General features: G+C 41.0%; 1 pseudogene; it reads right to left on the bottom strand.

The window, feature by feature from the left end:
* Positions 1-2,491: 2,491 nt before the first annotated feature.
* The window catches only part of LOC132342241 (nucleophosmin-like), a 75,975-nt pseudogene continuing 58,437 nt past the window's right edge, over positions 2,492-20,029 (bottom strand).

Below are 20,029 nucleotides of genomic sequence, written 5' to 3'. Positions count from 1 at the left end.
CCCTGAGTCCTGCACACTTTGAAAGGCTGGAACTAAATAAAATTAAATTGTTGTTTTTCTCTTGAGAAGCTACAAAAGAAATGTTAAAAAAAAAAAAGAAGAAGAAGAAGAAAAAGAATCAGAAGTTAGTCTGGAATCAGGGGCTGGTAAGTACTCTGTCTATGCCACTAAAAATATAATTCATTGAATTGATGTAATTTATTGAAAGCACAGTTTCTATGGCTCAATGGAGGCAATATTTTTTTCAGAGAGAATTAACAAAACAAAAAATTTTTAAAGTAGAGGGAATGTTAAAATGTAGTGAATACCTTCTAAGTGCCCAACCCTACTTTATGTGTATTTTCACATTAAGTTTTACTGCTTTATAGATTTAATTTTCCTATTTTATAGATGAAAAAATTGGATCTTGGAGATGTTATATTATCTGTCTGAGGTCACAAACTGCCCATCTCTCTGACTCTGAATGATTCAGAAGAGTCAGAATTTCCTCATAATTCAGTTCAGTTCAGCTGCTCAGTTGTGTCCAACTCTTTGCGACCCCATGGACTGCAACACACCGGGCTTCCCTGTCCATCACCGACTCCTGGAGCTTGCTCAAAATCATGTCCATTGAGTTGGTGATGCCATCCAACCATCTCATCCTCTGTTGTCACCTTCTCTTCCTCCTTCAATCTTTCCTAGTATCAGGGTCTTTTCCAAAGAGTCAGTTCTTTGCATCAGGTGGCCAAAGTATTGGAGTTTCAGCTTTAGCATCAGTCTTTCCAATGAATATTCAGGACTGATTTCCTTTAGGTTTGACTGGTTGGATGTCTGTGCAGTCCAAGGGACTCTCAAGAGTCTTCTCCAACACCACAGTTCAAAAGCATCAATTCTTTGGCACTCAGCTTTCTTTATAGTCCAACTCTCACATTCATATATGACCACTGGAAAAAACCATAGCCTTGACTAGACGGACTTTTGTGGACAAAGTAATGTCTCTGCTTTTTAATATGCTGTCTAGGTTGGTCATAGCCTTTCTTCCAAGAAGCAAGCGTCCCTGGACTCAGTGGTCTCTTTTAATGGAGCAACAGTTACTCGATGGGAGGGTTCTTGACTACCAGTTATTCTTTCAGTTCCAGTGACATGCATTGCCCACCAAACATCATACCTAAAGTAATATTCTTAGTTTATCACTCTGAGACCCTCACAGTTCTCTAGAGGATGTATCAAAACAATTAACACATAAATGTTAGGCCACCATGGGCAGTTTGGAATCCCACACTCAAGCAGCATCATGTAAGATGAATCTGAAAATGGATTGACCCTAGGATGTGTGCTTGTGTGTCTAAGAACCCCAACCTTTCCATTTGACTAAAGAAGTAGAGATTCATAGAGATGTGGTTATTTCCCTTAGGGTACACAGCTAGTTAGTGGCAGAGCTGGGTCAGGAAATCTTGACTTGGGGTTCTCATTATATAAAACTTGGTGTTTGAAAGAGAGGTGGATATAAAATTAAGTATTTTAATACTAAATTGTAGGGATATAGCTTCCTTGATTAATAAAGGTTCAAGAGAATTCCCTGATAGTCCAGTGGTTAAGACTCCACACTTTCACTGCTGAGGTTACTAGTTCAATCCTTGATCCAGGAACTAAGATCCCACATGCTGTAGGGAGTAGCCCCCCAAAATAAACAAAAAAAAATGAAAGCTCAGAATGTATATTATACATATACACATAATGCATATATAATTATCTAATTTTATTTAAAATAATATATGCCATTGAAGGCACTATAGAAATATGGAGGAAATTTGCACAAAGTATGCTTATTTAAGTATGAAGAGGAAACAGCAAAAATGAGAAAAAATGATAAGAAGAAAAGGAGAATTTAGTGTGCTGAGTAATTTACATACTGACAGTAAGTTTCTTTGAATGGAACATACAAATGTATGTAAATTGGACAGCCTATTTAAGAAAAAGATATGCAAATGCATGTCCACAGAAATCTGCTACCCTTCCTGTTGAAGTAGAATAACAAGATGCCTAATTTTTGTTCAAATTATTTTTTTTTCTTTCCAGAATGTCCCCTCAGGAAACTGTAGGGCCAAATTTTACCCGTCTAGATTTTAATCATTCATGCATCCTTGTGTTCATCTTACATGCACTTAGGGCATTATACAAAATAATGAAGTAGCAAAGGTGAGTAAGACACAGAAGTTACTGATTTATTGCATTTATTGTAAATTGTGTGCCTCTCCCTCCATAATTGAAGCTCTTTTGAGGGCAGGGCCCTTTATCTGTTTTGCACAATGAAATGTCTAAATCTGCTTCGAGAAACATATGAGGAGCTCTGAAAATATTTGTCAAGTGAGCATGCCTGGCTTAAAGCAAGTGCTCAGTCATACTTAGCTTTCTCTTTCCTACCTCAACTTCAAATGAAAAGCTACATCAGTTATAAGACAAACAAGTACTAATGGTATCATATACAGTATGATGGCTACAGTTAGCACTGCTGTATGTTAAGAAAGCTGTTAAAAGAGTAGATCCCAAGAGTTCTCATCACAAGGAGAATATTTTAAAAGACTGTTGCTGTTGTTTAGTTGCTGAGCCGTGTCCGTCTCTTTGTGAGCCCAAGGACTGTTGCCTGACAGGCTCCTCTGTCTGTGGAATTTCTCAGGCAAGTGTATTATTGGAGTGGGTTGCCATTTCTCCTCCGGGAAATCTTTCCAACTCAGGGATCAAACCCGCATCTCCTACATTGGCAGGTGGATTCTTGACTGCTGAGCCACCAAGGAAGCCCTGTTTTTTTTTTTTTGATTCAAATATTTATTGAGCAGCTAGGGAAATACATGGTCAGAGGTGAGGCAATTGCACAAATAGAAAGCAAAGTGTAAGGTTCACTGAATCACAGCAGTCAAAGTGTTCTAGGAGATCAGTTGATTGCTTCCAGCCTGGAAGGAGGCGTGGGTGGGTGGCCAATCAGCAAAGGGGACTGAGATTCAACTAGAAGACTTCAGTCTGGATTGTTGATGATGCACAGTTTGGACTATGCGTGTCTGTCCTTTTCCTCTCCCCATCTTTGGTCTTAATTTACCAGCAGTGCCCAGGATTGTTCAGTGTGTTTTTCTATACTTGCTTGCATTTTTGCTTTAATGTCTTAAGGACAGAGTTAGATCCTTTCGGTGTTGTAGGTGTTTTTTCCTGTTTTTTGAAGGATTCTTGACCTTTTGATCTTGGTGTTGACAGTTTTGAGTCTTTTCCATTCTGATTCGATTTTTGTGCATTTTTGGCTGGAGTATCTCGTACAGATTTCTTTACTGGAGCTTTTTCTTCCTCATCAAAATTGTCATCATCTTCATCATCATCATCATCATCATCTTCAGCAGCAGCAGCGAGCTTTACTTTTTTTCTGGGGAACCTTGCTACCACTTCCGGGGCAGAACGCTTTCCAAATATACTTAGGAGTTTCACATCCTCCTCCTCTTTGTCTTCTGACCCTGCATCTTCCTCCACAGCTACTAAGTGCTGTCCACTGTTATGCACAGGCCCTGAACCACACTTCAACCGTAAAACCACAGGTGGTGTAATTTCAAAGCCCCCAAGAGAAACTGTTGGCTGTACAGACATTTTCAAAGTTGCCAGTGTTACTTTAGTTGGACTGCCTTCATAATCCATCACCTCTGCTTCAACAATGTGTAATCCATCCTTTGCTCCAGCCCTTAAACTGACCATTCTTAAAGATAACTGGTGCTCATTTTCATCATTATCCACCTTGAAGGGATAATCTCTGTCAGCCTTTAGTTCACAACCAGAAAGATAGTTCTGGGGCCTCGAAGGGCTCATATCCATGTCCATTGACTCCTCCGTGGGTTGGCAGCACACATATGTGGGAGAGAAGCCGGATGGAATTAAACGACTACTCAAAGGAGCAACTGCACAGGACAGAATCACACCAGGGAAAGCAGAAGCCTTTTTAAAGGACTAGAATTACTTTATTTGACAGAACCGTACGAACAGATGAGAATTTAGTTAATATTTTTCACATGTTATCATTGTAACTTTAAGCAGGTAAATCTTAACAGATATTAATATTGTTTACATCATAATTGATTTGCCTAATTCTAATTACAAGAAATAGTCATGCTTTATTTTTTTTTCTTTCATTGTATCTCTATGAGACGATGGATGTTAACTAAACTTATCTCGGTAATCATTTTACAATCTATGTGAATCAAACCATTGTACTGTGCACCTGAAACTTCCCCAGTAATGTTATGTCAATTATTTCTCAATAGAACTGGGGAAAAAATGAAGAGCTACAGAATGTCTGTTAGAGTTGAAAAAGGCAATGACCACCAACCAGCTTTCCTCTCTATCCTCGCTGTGCCAGGACTCTGCTCAGCCTGGGAGGTAATTAACACTCCTAAGGTGACACTTTTTCCACCTGGAGAGGTAGTTGTTGTCCTTGGCATGGGTTCATCTCTCTTTGGGACAAAGGCCATGTCTCCTTCTCCTCCTTTCACCAGATGTCACGTTCCACTGCATCCCATGAACAGAGGTATTATGTGTCTCACCAGAAAAAGTGCTGGCCCTTCTTTTTTCTTTCGCTTTCTCAGCATCAGACACGGTGTCATCCAGCCTGTTTCATGGCTTTACTTTGTTGAAGGGATTTTTCTTTGCTGATGTGTGAGCCGAGTTTCTTCCCTCTTGGTCACATCCACTGTGGCTTCTCAGCCTCCTCTGGGCTGCTGCTTCTATGATTGACTCCTCCTGATACAAGCCCTTGGCAAGGACCAATAGACGATGGATTATTAGTAACTGCACATTGTCCAAGCAGTGCACATCATCTCAGTTTATAAAGCACCTCCCTATTTGTGGGCTTCTTTATTCTCACAAAGCAATTTGTCCTGCTTGTGATGGTTGAGAATAAATGGTATTTAGAATGAGAGGAGCTCTGTTCATATCAGAGCTTGTCCATTCATCAGCTGTGTGATCTTAAACATCCCTTGTGGCCTCTCTGAGCCTTATTTGAATCTGTGCTAATGACTGAGGGATCATACAATGTGTCATCGCCAAACCTGGATAGTTTTGAGCTTCCAAGTGAGTACTTTTAATAATCGTATGAGAATACAAGCATATATAGCTCTGTTCTGGGCCTGTCAGATGTACCATCACTCCTGTTATACCAACAGTTCTATCGCTTACGATACAGATGCTAAGACTAGTACAATAACAGCTACCATTGATGTTATAATATTAGTGATGAATACCTATTTCACCAGGTTATTGTGAAGATTAAGAATGCACATTAAAAATACTTACATCCGGTTAGATGTTTTGTAAATATTCTTTGTTTACTTAAAACTTGGGACAAGAGCTCAGGTAGATCATTCCTGAACATGTGGCAACTAAGAAATAGAAATGGTAGTGGGCATTTTTGGAGATACCCAGGTGGTCAAGGTAGAGCAGAATTTCTAACTTTCAGTTATAAGTGGATGCCTCTGCTTTCTTTTCTGCAACATTCAGAAGCGTGTTTTATTATCCACCTAGAGGTTGGCCATGGCAGTTTGCTCAGTGATGATTTCCTTGAAGGCAGGGTCCATATCTTGCTCATCCGTGTCCTCTCAGTACCTTTTAAAGTACCTGGCTTTATGCACATGCTCAAAGGATGTCATGATGGATGAACATACAGCTGAAGAGCAAAGTTCCAAAGGACAGTATCATTTTTTTAAAGATTTTTTTTATGTGGGCCATTTTTAAAGTCTTCATTGAATTTAGTACAATATTGTTATATGTTTTGCTTTTTTTTTTTATGTCAGTGAGGCATGTGGGATCTTAACTCCCTGACCAGGGATCGAACCTGTATCCCCTGCACTGCTAGGCAGAGTCTCAGTCACTGGACTACCAGGGAAGTCCCCAAAGGATGGTATCATGACAAGTACTCTCTTCTCCCTGGAAGTCAGGCAGAAGGAGGGACTTGGGATGCGAGCTAGAATTAGGATGAGAGACTATGTGAATGAAAGTGAATAAGCCCAGAATGGTGACCTTAATTTCTATCTAGTCTGTTTATAATTGCATTGCCAGTTTTTAGAACAGTGCTTGCTCTCAGCAGGTTCCTAACAAATTGTTGTTGAATCGATATCCACAGCTGTAGTCTATTTGACCTGAAAAGGAACATGTCATTTTTTCCAGAAAAAAGTCAAGTGGTTATAAACTTTTGACCAAGAGAACCAGATACCTGAAAAGGGCACGGGCAGAGCTCAGTGGATACCAGCTGTGGATGTGCTGCAGAGCTGAAGTCCGATGGATGGTCTCCAAACTGTGGTGCTGGAGAAGACTCTCAAGAGTCCCTTGGACTGCAAGGAGATCCAACCAGTCCATCCTAAAGGAGATCAACCCTGAATATTCACTGGAAGGACTGATGCTGAAGCTGAAGCTCCAATATTTTGGTCACCTGATGCGAAGAGCTGACTCATTGGAAAAGATCCTGATGCTGGGAAAGATTGAAGGCATGAGGAGAAGGGGGCAACAGAGGATGAGATGGTTGGATGCCATCATTGATTTGATGGACTTGAGTTTAGCAAACTCTGGGAGATGGTGAAGGACAGCCTGGTGTGGTGAAGTTCATGGGGTCACAGTCGGATGTGACTTGGCAACTGAACAAGAACAACCCCAGCGCTGCTGTCCCTCCCCAGCAGGAGATGCTGGCTGCTCACCTCTTGACTGGGTTGACCTGAGCCTTATCACAGATATAACACAGCTCTCCTCAGACCACACATCTCACAGCTGGGTATGCCAGGATGTTAATCCAAGTACATTCCACTAAACTTCCTTGTGTTCAGCTATTCACCTCTTCTAATTTAGGTTTCCATAAAATTTCAATGAAAGGAACATCTGGAAAATTTTGTATAACACATGCATAAAACTATTCCCTGACCAAAGTGACTTACTTATGAAAAGTAAGACCAGACTACCATTATCCAAATTAGTATCCCATACAACACTGATGCAACAAGATATCCCAAGACAAAGGGTCCCATGGATAATAAGATGAGAATATGTGATATCTTATATTTTTTCCCAATTAAAGTTTCCCAGTATACCTTAGAGACTATAAGTTCTTACACAAAGAAACCAGCTGAACTTCATGAAACATAGCATTCTCTGCATTTATTTTATTCCCAAGCCTCCCTTTCCCACATAATAATGTCCTGCAGTTCCTGTGTTTAGTATAACATACATTGGGAGGTGTTGGGCTGAGATAGTTTCCAAAATTCTTACCAATTCTAAAATTCTGTTCATCTATTTAAAGAGAGCAGCCAGTAGCTTTTTTAGAAAACCCTGCCTGAGTAAATGCTGCTAGTTCCTAATCCATATTTGGGGGATTTTTATTATTGTTTTTAACAGCTGAGGTGGGGTGCTGGCATGGATTATTTCCCTGGTGGCTCAGATGGCAAAGAATCTGCCTGCAATGCAGGAGACCCACGTTCGATCCTGGGTTGGGAAGATCCCCTGGAGAAGGGAATAGCCTCTTATTCTAGTATTCTTGTCTGGAGAATTCCATGGACAGAGAAGCCTGGTGGGCTGCAGCCCGTGGGGTCACAAAGAGTCAGACGCGAGCGACTGAGTGACTAACACTTTCACTTTGATGGTTTATTTAGAAAATGTAAACCATTCTCATCAGAAGCAGTGGTCTCTAAGAAGCTGCCTGAGTGATGGATCATTCATGAACCATGTGTCTGTTCATCTTTAGAGAACTGTTTATAAAGAGGAATTCGATCTCGGATGAAGCCCCGAGATGCATGAGGTTCCCAGCTCCAGATGACTCAGCAGAGGATGAGCTTGGAGACTATTTATTACATTTCAGTGGCTGGTTTGGGGCTGGCTGGGGGTGGGGGGAAGGATGCAAGCCTCTGAGATCATCAGACAGTAAGAATTGGCACCTTTTAGGAAAGAGACTTTAAATAACTCAGAGCAGGCAGTCCATGTTCAGGGGGATGTGTCTTCTCCATTTTTCACTTTGTTAGGTCATTCTGATCAGCCTTATTATTATTTTTAAAAAGTTCTCCCTCCAGCTTTCCCAGCCCATCATCATGGAGGTGTTAGTGGGGACACAGGCCAAGCTGTAATAAGGGAAAGGACAGCTCCAGACCTTCCACCAGGCAGTACTGTCCCTCCACTTGCAGTTAACAGCATCCAGAGACACAGACCCCAGACAGGCTTGCACAACAGTTTCTTTGCCAGAACTGGACCCCTGGGTAGAGATGATTCTTTGAGATTGGATTCAAAACTGTTTTGTGGCAAGAAGATGATAGAGAGCCTTGACCACAGAGAAAGCACAGGACACAGAAGGCCTGATTCCAACATGGGCCCTGTGCCCTACGAACTCGGGCTTTGAACAGAAGTCAAAGTCTTTGAAGATTCAGATATCATCTTGCTTTAATGCAACTTGTATTCTCATGGAGTGGTTGATGGGTAGCAGAAAATGCACAAGCAAATAATGAGATAAACATGAGAATTTCAAATGGGTATAAATAGCTGTGAAGGAACAAAATGTAAAGAAGTAAGAGAGTGAGATGAGATTGGGATGGCTAGTGGGGGGTCAGAGAAGGCCTCTCTGAAGAGATGGCATTTGAACTAAGAGCTGAATGACAAGGAGGCGCTCCCATGGAAAGCTCCAGAGGCATCCTCCTGGATTGTTGATGAATGGCTCTATTTTTAACGCACTTCGTTTATTGAGTTAAAAATAACATGGGCAAAATTACCTTTGGAGGATCCCCTGGAGAAGGGAATGGCTACCCACTCCAGTATTCTTGCCTGGAAAATTTCATGGACAGAGGACCCTAGTGGGCTACAGTCCATGGGATTGCAAAGAGTCAGACATGACTAAGAGACTAACATTCACTCACTCTTTTACTGAGTTCAGAATAACATGAGCAAAATTACCTTTAACTTTGTTTTATCTCTGATTTATCTGCAATTGATTGAGTCCTAGGCTCCCCTTAGTGACAGGTTGCATTCTCCCACCATCTTCTTTGTTATCCATCTATGATAACCATGCACTTTTATTCTTCTGCCTTTCCCCATCTCCCTCTCACTTTATTTACTTGTAGAGAAAGATGGAGAAAAAAGGAATAGATTTTTCTAACCAGTAGAACATTGGTTGTTGTCTGTTTCTTCCAAGAACATTTTAGCAACAGGGACAATCAACAGCAAGAAGACGTTCATGTAAGGATATTGGATTGGTCCCATATATGTGTAGTTATCTGATCTGAATATTTCTATTAAAATAATAAAACTGCATTTTCTTGGAAGGTTCCATCACATGTGTTCTCTCTACATATCTTCTTACAGCTCAGATTAAGGAGCAACAATACCTTAGTTTTGCCTAAATGTAATGGGCTTCAGTAACACCTGAGAGGGATTGGTTTGGCAATTGTATATATATATGTCATAACTCAGAAGAAAGATTTTGGTCAGATGCAGCTTTGTCAGTATTTAGTGTGTTTATAGTTGCAATCACCCAGTATATTTATGGTTGCAATCATCAAGCATATTTATAGTTCACATATGTGGGAAACATATATAGGACTGAGCTTTAAGAGATTAGCAGAGTCATGAAGGAGGCTGAGATGGATTAGCCAGAAATCTTAGAGAACTCACTGGGAGGGTGAGGTGCCATAGAAACCAGGGAAAAAGTTACTTCAAGAAGGAAGCATAGGTCCATGCAGATTAAGATAAGGAGTGAAAATGCTCATTGGATTTATTTTTTAAGAGGTCACTGGTGACCTTGTTTGGGCAGTATAAGCGGAGCGGTGGGCTAGATGCTAGATTTCTGTGGATTGAGGAATTTCAGTGAAGTAAGAAAATGATGACAGTAAATAAGTAAGTTGGTTACATAGGTTGGTAGTTTGAGGATGATATGGAGTAAAATGAAATTATTTGTGAATAAAAAGAAAATGCTCATAGCATCCTACACTGGCCTCTGTCATCAAACTTATCACACAGTGACTGTGTCTCTGTCCAGAGCATTTGACTTTGAATTTTGACCATGACATCTTTGTCCATCTTAGAATCCCCAGTTCCCAAGAATAGACAAGATTTTGTTGTTAAAGATTGCTTAATAATAGAGTGAATTAAAAGGACGTATTTAGGAATATCCTTATGCAAAGATATTCCATTTTTTTGTTGGCACTGGATTTAAAAGGAATAGCTACCAAAAATCAAACGAGCTTGCCCAAAGACTTTCTTTGCTGGAATCTGATGTCTTTAAAAAATATATATTTATTTATTTGGCTGTGCCAGGTCTGGCTGCAGCATGTGAGATCTAGTTCTCTGACCAGGAATCAAACCAGGGTTCCCTGAATTGGGAGCTTGCAGTCTTAGCCGCTGGACCACCAGGGAAGTCCCTGGAATCTGATGTCTTTATAGCAGGAGCCACCTGTTTTTACTTCTCTTAGTTCAGCACCAAGCACAATGCCCCACACGTAATGTGTGTGTGCTCAGTCACGTCCAACTCTTTGGGACCCCATGAACAGTATCTTTCAGGTTCCTCTGTCCACGGGACTACCCAGGCAAGAATTCTGGGGTGCAGAGCCATTTCCTTCTCAGGGGATCTTCCTGACTCAGGATCGAAACTGCATCTTTTGCATCTCCTTCACTGGTGGGTGGATTCTTTACCACCAGGCCACCTGGGATACCCCTCGCCCTGTCCCCACCACACACACACATAATCCTCTCTAGAGGCTTCTCACTTTAAATGGCAGTGAAGTGACTGAATGCATGAGAATGGAGAACATATACTTAGTCTGATTTAGACTTGGGGAAGAGAAGTTTCCCAGGTTTTGCAATCACCTTCTTCAAATATCAGGGACCTGTCAGATACCGTAAAGATTAGTTGTCTTTTCTATTATCCCAAGAAAAAGGAATCGAAAAAAGGGAGGAAGTCAGCAAAATATGTCAGCAACTGAACTTAATGATGATTGCTCCTGTCTGGTTATTCTGTTGATGGACCACTAACATTGTGATGCATAATTCATAAATGAGTGTATGTTTATTCCATGAAACTTATTTTTCTTGACTTCATTTCAGCAAAAATAATTTCTTATACTTTTAAAATAGAAAATGTTCATGTTGTTTGTGTTCTATTGACTAAAATACTCAGCAAGATTAAAATATAAAATAGAGTTCTATTCAAAGTATAAAAAATTAGAATATATTTCCATAAAATGTAAGCTAAATGCAAGCGAAAGTGTCAATTTCATTTCTGTAAAATATAAACATTTGAAAAATTAACATCATTTTGCATATGTCTCCAAAATGTCTTATAAGCTTTCAGTATTATTTATTAAAATTAAAATATATAATATTATTAAAATTGCTTAATATTAACATTTTAGTCAAAATCATTCAAATTCAGTTATTTAATTTTTAAATGTAATTAAATCTTTTAAAATATATGTATGAAAATAGTCTTCACGTTTCTTGCACCCATTGCCCACCAGGTTGCCAATATAAAGTATTGGAGTAACATCCCATACATGTTACACTGAAGCTCAAGAATATGCAGTTTTAAGAGTGAAGTGCATTGTTTAACATTGCAAAATGTTTCATAGTTGACTTATGCGTGTATTCTGAATCCTAAGTTAATTCTGAGTACCTCTGAAATCACTAATTGGAATATAAAGAGATGCAAGATCAATGGATAATTGGCATCCTTGGGAAGCTGATGTTTTATTATACCAAAAGCTAATGCATCCTTGAGAGGAAAGAGTCGATAGAGTAGTTGCTTGATCTTTTCTCTTCCTGAAGCATTTTCTCCACACAGGTGATTCATGTGTATTTGTGTCCATCTCCATTTGCAAAGCTTCACACATTTGGACTCAGCTATCTTTCAAGTCACTTAGTCATGTCCTACTCTTTGAGACCCCATGGGCTGTAGGCCGCCAGGTTCCTCTCTCCATGGGGATTCTCCAGGCAAGAATACTGGAGTGGGTTGCCGTGCCCTCCTTCAGGGGATCTTCCCAACCCAGGGATCAAACCCAGGTCTCCTGCCTTGCAGGCAGATTCTTTACCGTCTGAGCCACCAAGGAAGCCCCATCTTTCAAGAATTTATGGTAAAAGAAACATTTCCTGTATGCCCAAAGAGTGTTAGACACATGAACTAGTGTTTAGGTTTATGAGTTGTTCTGTGACATTGCTGAAAGAGGAGAGTGAAAAGTTTGCTTAAAACTCAATGTTAAAAAAAATAATAAGATCATGAATCTGGTCACTTCATGGCAAATAGAAAGGAGAAAAGTGGAAGCAGTGACAGATTTTATTTTCTTGGGCTACAATATCACTGTGGGTGATATCTGCAGCCATGAAATTAAAAGACCCTTGCTCCTTGGAAGAGAAGCTATGACAAACTTAGCATATTAAAAAGCAGAGACATCACTTTGCTGACAAAAGTCTGCATAGTCAAAGCTATGGTTTTTCCAGTAGTCATGTGCAGATGTGAGAACTGTACCATAAAGAAGGCTGAGTGTTCAGGAACTGATGCTTTTGAACTGTGGTGTTGGAGAAGAGACTCTTGAGAGTACCTTGGACTGCAAAGAGATCAAACCAGTCAATCTGAAAGGAAATCAATCCTGAATATTGGAAGGACTGTTGCTGAAGCTGAAGCTCTAGTACTTTGGCCGCCTGATGCAAAGAGCCAATTCATTGGAAAAGACCCTGACGCTGGGAAAGAGGAGAAGGCGGAGACAGAGGATGAGATGTTTAGATAGCATCTCCAGCTCAATGGACATGAATTTGAGCAAACTCTGGCAGAGAGTGAAGGACAGAGAAGCCTGACATGTTGCAGTCCATGGGGTCGCAGAGTCAGACAGGACTTAGCAACTGAGCAACAACAAATTTCTGAGTATCAGATCCCAAGAAACAGTGGTATACATATGTACTTTCATAAGTTTGCTTCTGATGTACTTTTGTGATATGTAGGATCCTCAAAAGAAAAGGGTTCAGGGAAAGGATACCTTTGTTCTAGCGTCTGAGAGAGGTACCAGGTAGATCTGGCAGGTCAGCATTCAACTTTCCATACAACTTCCTTCTGTATTTTTATTTTTGTAAAACCGGTGGTCTAAAAATTACATTTCTCAAACCCCCTTATAACTATGGTTCTGGTTAAACTGAGTTTCTGTTAGAGCAGTTGCACTCACACTGAGACTTGGAAGGCGAGATTTAACCAGAAGCTGTCTTTCTGTGGCTATAGTAGCTGCAGCTGGCAAACCCAGTGATGGAGATTTGGGGTTTCAGGCAGCAGCATTCCAGGTGTGGGCTGCACTGGTGCTCACCAATGCAGAACTGGCCTGCAGGGAGAGACCAGGTGAGGTGTCCGCCTAAGTCCCTGGAGCACAGACAAGGTGGTATCTTCCTAGGGCCAACAGGTGTTGAGGCAGCCTCCTCACCCCTCCTTCTTACTTGTGGCAGTGGTAGCAGCTCTCTGTTGGCTGATGCTGTCTTATGTCCTAAAAGGACAGCAGGGAGCAGAGGCTTGAGCGGGGAGACAAAGTCCAGGTGCTACCAAAGAGGAGAGAAACAAGCTGCCTTCACTGGGTGCTCACTTTCTGTATTGTCCACTCCACACTTGCATTTCAGACCTTATCTCATTTAACGACACCAACTCAGTTTTTTATTTTATTTTTTGCCTCACCCAGTGATTTGTGGGATCCTAGTTCCCTAACCAGGGATCGAACCTGCCCCCTCAGCAGTGACAGGACAGAGTCCTAACCACTGGACAGCCAGGGAATTTAACCAATTCAGTTTTCAAATGGGCAGATGAAGTAAAACACCTCACCTTGATTGAGATCCCTCTGCAAGCAAGCTTTGTTCAATTGCTTTATCTTTCACCTGAGTCCTCAGAATATAGGTTTGGACTACTGATCTTCACTTTCAGTTCAGTTCAGTTCAGTCTCTCAGTCGTGTCCGACTCTTTGCGACTCCATGAATTGCAGCACACCAGGCCTCCCTGTCCATCACCAACTCCTGGAGTTCACTCAAACTCAAAGTCCATCCAGTCGGTGATGCCATCCAGCCATCTCATCCTCTGTCATTCCCTTCTCCTCCCCCAATCCCTCCCAGCATCAGGGTCTTTTCCAATGAGTCAACTCTTTGCATGAGGTGGCCAAAGTACTGGAGTTTCAGCTTTAGCATCATTCCTTCCAAAGAACACCCAGGACTGATCTCCTTTAGAATGGACTGGTTGGATCTCCTTGCAGTCCAAGGGACTCTCAAGAGTCTTCTCCAACACCACAGTTCAAAAGCATCAATTCTTCGGCACTCAGCCTTCTTCACAGTCCAACTCTCACATCCATACTTGACTACTGGAAAAATCATAGCCTTGACTAGACAGACCTTTAATGTCTCTGCTTTTGAATATGCTATCTATGTTGGTCATAACTTTCCTTACAAACAAGGAAATTAAAGCTAAGTTAGATTAAGGGTTTGTGTTCAAGAAGAGGTTATATGGGGTGTTTTTTTCTTATCACCAACTTCAAAACCCTGTCTCTTTCTCTATCACATGAAGGCTAGAGATGTAGTTCAAGAACGTGGATGACTCAGTTAACTCACAGTAGACTATTGGGACGATCCATATATGTTTTCTGCATATCTACAGCATCCTCTTTACCTTTAAAAAGTAGTCGTAACTCATCCTATGTAAAAATAGTGTATTGATTTTTTTCTTATTGTGAAGTGATACTGCGAAATTTACCTGAAATAATTTGGATAGCACATGAAAGCAGGAAAGAGGACATAAAAATTCCGAGTCCCACTGCTCTCGAATCAACCACTGTGTTCATTTTGAGGTACACACATCCTTCTAGGTTTCTATTCTTTCTATGTAAATGAATGCACATAATTATGGTTATACAGCTCATTTTCTAATAATCTGCTCATTTCACAATTGCTCACAGTGATTGTCAGTTGAATATCCACCTGGTATTCCATCTCATTAATTCTACAATTTATTTCTCTGGTCGTGCATTTCTGAACATTTCTTTTCCCATTTTTTTTTTTTTTTGTGGCCTGGCACATACAATGCTGTATTGATCATATGTGTTTATATTTCTTTACATGCTTAATGATTTCTTTAGACATAGGATTTTGAGATCAAGATATATTTGGGGGATATATATCCAAAAAGATGTAGCTTCTCATCAGTTTTCTGCAAAAGTAGCTGCCTAGAGCCCTTCATTGCTGTGACTATTAGCTTTAAAAATAAGCCAAAAATACCATCTTAAAGAAAAGTTATCCCTAATTAAATTAAAACCATGTTAATATTGAGTAATGTGAGGCTTGGGGGGAATACATTGATTTTTCCCATCACTCCACTCAATTTCCATGGAAGTTCCTGAAGAATGACACCTCTTTTATTCTTATTGTAGAGTCAAAACTTCCTGCCAAGACTTGTCCCCTCCTCACACCTGTGAGGTTTAATCTTACCATCAGGATGTGATAGCATGCTGTCTGGCCAAAACCTTTTTTTGTCTCATTATGGGCTTCTTACCCAGCCCCATTCAGGCAGTGCAATCAATGTTTGCTCAGTTTAAAAGAAAAGGTAGAATAATCCCTAAATATATGAACTATACCAGCAACTACACTCGGAACTGGCTTTAGCATACCTATTTTTAAAAGTCAGTTTTTGTACCTAGGACTTTGATGTTATTTTCCAAATTCCTTTTGCTGTGATCAAAATCAATGTTGAGCAAGGTACTTGACTGAGCTCTAGGGTGCTTCCAGGAGGTCTTTGTCTGGTAATATATATAGAGAGAGAGAAGGGGGGGAAGAAAAGTGTCCTTAAGGTCCGAGGGTGGAAAGGGAACCTGAATGTCACCTTTCCATCCTCTCTCTTCAATCTTACATCTGAGAATAAACGTTCATGCCTTCCATTCCCTTTTGAAAACAGTTAAGCCATAATATATGTACTTTGCCAAGCAGTGCCAGGCATCCTATATACAGTAACTTATGTATTCTCAAATAATAGTCTGAAAGAGTTGGCCTGTTATTATTCCCAGTTTACAGATGAGAAAAAGGAGACACGGAAATGAATTATCTTGCATGGCTTCCCATTTGACTCCTGCCTGCGGGGAGCGAGCTCCGCCCCTGGCAAAGGTCTTGAGGAAGGAGGCTTGGCATACGCAAAGGCGGGATCAAGCCTCAGGAGTCTCCCTGGAAATTCTCGAGCGTCTACCCCCAAAACCAGAGTCTGCCTACTTTCTGCTTTGTGCTTTCACCTACACCTCTGACTTTACGGGGGGCTGTCCCCCACTACCTCTCTCTGAAAAAAGAGTTAGCTTACAGCTCCAGTTAATAATTCCTGGGTGTGAGTGTTTCAACCTACAAATTCCTTTGGAAATCCTCTAGCCTGCCTGAATAGGTTTTTCCGGCCACATGTGATTGCTCAGAGCCTCCCAACTGTGAGAGGCATGAGATGTTCTAAACTGTCTAAATACAGATTCCTTTGAGCAGTTAAAAGATTGATTAGAAATTGTATTGGTGAAGGGATTTTCACTTGTCGGGCCAATGTTTGCTGCTAAGTTTCCATATCCCTTACCTGCTGTGTCCCTGGCAGTGTATTGATTAATATAATTGGTGTAAGTAGTAGCTTTAATGTTTGTAATCTGGGACCCTTGAGTTAATTCTTTTTCTTGTTATAGCCCACCACATCTTTGCTCTGTAGGAATGCAAGTTTATCTAATGCTTTTTGGAGGCTGGCGCCTGACTTTAGAATAATCACCTTTAGAGAAAAATAAGTTTCTTAAAATGTTAACAGCCCTCCGGGCCAGAAGATGATACAAATCACCTAAACTTTTGCATATGATAAGTTTGCAGGAAGAAAGCCTGGCTTACTGCATGATTCTACCCCTTCCCCCATTATCCTCTATGCATAACTTAAGGTATAAAAACTACTTTGGAAAATAAAGTGCGGGCCTTGTTCACCGAAACTTGGTCTCCCCATGTCGTTCTTTCTCTCACCTTCTGGCTGAATTATTCAGCCTCTTTTCTCCACTGAATTTCCTCACTGAGCTATCCTTATTTCAGCCTCTTTTCTTCACTGAATTTTCCTACTGAGCTATCTTTATTTTATTACTCTTTATATCCTTAATTAACGTTTAATTAAGCAGTTGTTTCCTGATCCTCGCTGACGCCGTCCCCGCTTCGAATTCCCTGGATCCACCGGGGCTGGACCCCGGCACCTGCCTGCAGTGCAGGAGACGTGGGTTCAATCCCTGGGTTGGAATGATCCCATGGAGGGGGAAATGGCAACCCCCCCCCCCCCCCCCGCAATATTCCTGCCTGGAACATTTCATGGACAGAGGAGCGTGGACAGCTGCAGTCTACGGAGTCGTCAAAGAGTCGTACACAACTGAGTGACCAACACACATACGTACACACATAGACACATCCATTCAGCTGCTCAGTGCAAAAAATGAGGCAATGCAAGGGAGTTTGATTCTAGGGCCCACAAACCCCATCACTCTGCTCTTTGCCTGACGGTGGAAAGTGAGCTGCCAGCCAGGCAGACTCAAGTTTGATCCAAGCTCATGACCTCCGTCCTTGATCGCCCTCTAAGCTGCACTATGTTCTAGAACATACTGACTGGTAGTTGGGTGCAGAGAAGAGGACGGGCTTTCACTTCATCCCAGCCATGACTCCTCCTCCACTTCCTCACTGTGCTATTTTGGTCAAATTTCTCAACCTCTCTGAAGCCTTGTTTTTTCATCTGCATCATGGAGAATCACAATAATCACAGCATTTCTTGGTTGTGAATTTGCAACAAAGGCTTAGAAAAGTGTCTAAGGGAATAGATGGCTGGCAAGTTTTATTCCCCCCCCATCTTTTTTTTTTTTGTCATATGGGATTGTATCACAGATTTCCCAGGGCTCAACTTGGCTTCATTTTCCTCTTTGATAAATATTCTTAGCTCCAATATCTTTTTTTTTTTTTTTAATATTTGTTTCTTTGTCTGCACCTAGTCTTGGCTGCAGCATGTGGAGACTTCCACCTTAGTTTCAGGCTGTGGGTCTAGTTCCCTGACCGGGGATGGAATCTGGGCCCCCTGCATTGGGAGCACAGAGTCTTAGCCAACAAACCACCAGGGAAGTCACAACTCCATTATCTTTTAATAGTAATAATTATGTGAATATCATTGACATCAGCTTTACAGAAATCATCCTGGTCCATTCTCACATACAATTCTCACTTCCATTCTGCAAGAGTGGCCATGATATTATTGTCATCTCTGATTATGGAGAAGGAAATGGAGGAGGCTCAGGAAGGTCAGAGGACTTGTCCAAAGTTATAGCAGCTCCACATATTTGAATCCATGTCTTGAAAACAGGTCATCTGACACCAGCAGAAGACCGCTTTCCATCCCAGCTTCCCTCTTTCTGTGTCTTGCATGATGTATTTTCCAAACTTTCCCTTATTCCTCTGGCTTCTTTCTTCAGGGTCACAGCTGTTGCTGGTCAATAACTTCTTGAAAGTGTCTAGAAGTGGGTGCAGCATTTCAGATGAGACTTGCCCAGGACTGCACATTTTATTGTTTGTTCATCCCACGATGCCTGGAAGAACGGGTTTTGGTCTGAGCTCTGTCTCAGATGTGTTATGTGAGAATGGTCAGATTGTTTTCTCTCTCTAGTCCTGGCTTTCCTCATTTGAAAAAGAGAATTGCTAGCAGTTCCTTCTACACTGTTGGTTTTCAATACATTTTGTTTGAAAGAATGAATGAATAAAATAGTTTGTTTCTTAATTCCTTATACTTCTAAACTTTAAAAGCAGGCATTCAATAACGAGTACACTACCTATGAAATTTAATTTTTAAAATTTTTATTTGGAGGATAATTGCTTTACAAAGTTGTGTTGGTTTCTGCTGTACGACAATGTGAATCAGCTATATGTATACATATTTCCCCTCCCTCTTGAGCCTCCCTCTCACTTTTCATCCCACTCTTCTGTAATTTCTTAATTTCTTTAAAGACACTCTAAATTGACCCAAGATTTTAACTGTTTTGGGGAGTGCATTTCCTTCCTCCTCGGCTTCATGTTTTCATACAGAAAGTGCTCCATTATAGTAGCATCTTGCCTGTGGCACTGGCCTCTTTGTCTCCTCCCTTAGGGAAGAAAGAAGTTTCATTGATTAGTGAATTGCTGAATCCATCCTGGCTCTTCTTTTGGGGCATATTCTTACCTTTAAAGAGGAAGTTTCTGGTCTATTGTTTCTATTTTACCAATTTGAGGGGGGCAAGCTTCATGTGCCAGAGAGGGTGGGGCAGTGATTTGCGAGGAAGTCCAGTTCAGAGTGATAACAAGCTCATTGGCTATGCTTGGAAGCCACAGTTGATATAACTTTTATCAGTAGGGAAACATTTTGATCTCCATCTCTCCAATCCAGGGTCCACATGTCGTTTGCTCCATAATTAGAAAAAAGGTGAGGCATAATTTACTGACACAAAAATCCTTTCATTTGATGAGAGCAGATCCTGATAAATCACAGAGAAGAAATATTTGGGGTCAAAATGTAAGTCATTGTGACAGAGGATTTGTTAGCTTGGAACACAGCTTTGGGCCCAAAGTTATGGCTTATGGTGCCCATGTGGGATTTTGACTAATTTGCATTGGCTTGTGCCCCATGAGGGTGGTATTTGGTTTTATGCTTGTGCCAGTGACCCTTCTGGAGGCTTTTCCATCAATGAATGGTTGTTATTATACAAACAAAGGTGGATTTTAATAAGCATGGACTTCAGAATATGCTGGTCATTTAGATCTTCATTTTGGTCTCCTGTAACTTGACCTTGAACCACACAGGTATGGCTTGGACTAGTATTTTAGGAGAAGCCAAGGCAGATGTTAGAAGTTTTGGTCTTAATAAGTGGCACAGTACTTCTACTTTTCCTGAGGTCATCGGTCAAGAGTAGGTCTACAAGTGACCACTTTAAGCTGCAAAGGCAGTTACACTCTTCATGGACTGCAGTCTTACTGCAGGAAATTCTTACTTTAGAATGTTATTGCC

Source organism: Bos taurus, chromosome 14, assembly GCF_002263795.3.
Source record: "Bos taurus isolate L1 Dominette 01449 registration number 42190680 breed Hereford chromosome 14, ARS-UCD2.0, whole genome shotgun sequence".
NCBI classification, from domain to species: domain Eukaryota; kingdom Metazoa; phylum Chordata; class Mammalia; order Artiodactyla; family Bovidae; genus Bos; species Bos taurus.
The sequence above is the reverse complement of the archived record's forward strand: the minus strand, read 5'-3'. Positions and strand labels throughout refer to the sequence as shown.